Consider the following 2,455-nt stretch of genomic DNA (forward strand, 5'->3'; position numbering starts at 1 on the left):
GTAGAGCATTTGGACCATTTTCACTGAGAGGATGGGATGTAGCTATCAACAAGGGTGATGCCTCCAGACGATTAGCCGTGCAGTGACAGCGCATAGGACCATTTTCCCGAGAGGATTAAAAGTAGCCATTGATGATGGTGATGCCCTACATACAGCTTGCCATGGAAAGGAGTAAGAAGGATTGGATGAGAGCAATAAGAAAGTAGAGATTCGAAAGGGTTCTAGCATCTCCACACGCCTATCTGAAATTCCCACTATTGATTTACATAAGTATTTCTATCCCTTTTTATTTTCTATTTATTATTAATTTTTGAAACCCATAACCATTTAATCTGCTTTCCTGAGATTTACAAGGTGACTATAGCTTGCTTCATACCAACAATCTCTGTGGGATCGACCCTTACTCACGTAAGGTATTACTTGGATGACCCAGTACACTTGCTGGTTAAGTTGAACGTAGTTGTGAGCTTCTCTAACAGTGCCTGGAACTCTTTTATCACAATTTCGTCCACCACAAAGCAAAGGTGGAGGTAATTGAAACGTTACCACCACTAGCAAATGTTAAGGCGGTCAGGAGTTTCTTGGGTCATGCAGGATTTTATAGGAGATTTATAAAGGACTTTTCTAAAATTGCTAAACCATTGAGCATCCTGTTGGTTGTTGATGTTCATTTTGTCTTTGATTCTGATTGTCTGCATGCTTTTGAAACTTTGAAAGCAAACCTTACCTCTGCTCCCATTATAGCTCCCCCTGACTGGGATCTACCATTTGAATTGATGTGTGATGCCCGTGATTTTGCTATAGGAGCTGTTTTAGGACAGAGGCATGGTAAGCTTGTACATGTCATTTACTATGCCAGTCGTGTGTTAAATGATGCACAAAAAAATTACACAACTACAGAAAAGGAATTATTAGCTGTTGTGTATGCTGTTGATAAGTTTAGGTCCTATTTACTTGGTTCTAAGGTTATTATTTATACTAATCATGCTGCTTTAAAGTACCTTCTAACCAAACAGGATTCTAAACCAAGATTAATCAGATGGGTGTTGCTCTTTCAGGATTTTGATATTGAGATAAAAGACAGGAAATAGTTAGAAAATCAAGTAGCTGACCATCTCTCCAGAATTGAGCCTGAAGCAGGAGTACAACCACCCACAACTGTGACTAAGACATTTCTGGACGAGTAGTTGTTTCTCATTCAGCAGGCTCCATGGTTTGCAGACATTGTAAATTATAAAGCCATGAATTTCATTCCAAAGGAGTACAGCAGGCAACAAGTAAAGAAGCTATTGACGGATGAAAAGTATTACATTTGGGAGGAACCATATCTTTTTAAGAGGTGTTCAGATGGTATCATCCGGAGATGTGTCCCAGATGAAGAAACACAGCAGATTCTCTGGCACTGTCATGGTTCAGATTATAGAGGCCACTTTGGTGGTGAAAGGACAGTTACAAAGGTCCTTCAGAGCAAATTCTACTGACCGACTCTCTTTAGGGACGCAAAACATTTGTGAAGCACTATGACAGATGTGAAAAAGCCACGAATCTCCCTGCCAACCATGAAATGCCACAGCAGGGGATTATTGAGGTTGAGTTATTTGATGTGTGGGGTATTGACTTTATGGGACCCTTTCCACCCTCACATTCAAACAACTATATTCTAGTGGCAGTTGATTATGTGTCCAAGTGGGTGGAAGCTGTGGCTTTATCCTCCAATGATGCCAAGGTGGTCATGAGCTTTCTTCAGAGATATATCTTTAGCCGGTTTGGTGTCCCGAGGACACTCATTAGTGATGGAGGAAGCCATTTCTACAACAGACAGCTGGACTCTCTTCTGCAGAGATATGGAGTCCATCATAAAGTGGCAACCCCCTATCACCCTCAGACAAGTGGACAGGTTGAAGTTTCCAACAGGAAACTTAAGAGGATTCTAGAGAAGATCGTTAGTGTTTCAAGAAAGGACTGGTCTAGGAAGCTTGATGGTGCTCTCTGGGCATACCAAACAGTGTACAAGACTCCCATTGGCATGTCCCTTTATCAGTCGGTCTATGGCAAAGCCTGTCACTTGCTAGTTGAGCTAGAGCATAAAGCTTACTGGGCAATCAGGTATCTGAACCTTGATTCAGAAGCTGCAGGTATTAAGCAAATGCTCCAGTTAAATGAGCTTGATGAATTCAGATACTCAGCCTATGAGAATGCCAAGCTCTATAAGGAGAGAACCAAGTTATTACATGACAATAAGATTGCCATAAGAGTCTTTGAGCCAGAACAGTAAGTGCTTTTGTATAATTGAAGGCTCAAATTCTTTCCAGGAAAGCTGAAATTCCGGTGGTCAGGACCGTTTGTGGTTACCAGAGCTTCGCCATATGATCATGTGGAAATACAGGAAGAGAATTCTGACAGGAAATTTACAGTGAATGGCCAGAGGTTGAAGCACTATCTTGGAGGCGAGATT

The sequence above is a fragment of the Arachis duranensis genome, chromosome 3 (genome assembly GCF_000817695.3).
Source record: "Arachis duranensis cultivar V14167 chromosome 3, aradu.V14167.gnm2.J7QH, whole genome shotgun sequence".
In the NCBI taxonomy this organism is placed as follows: Eukaryota; Viridiplantae; Streptophyta; class Magnoliopsida; order Fabales; family Fabaceae; genus Arachis; species Arachis duranensis.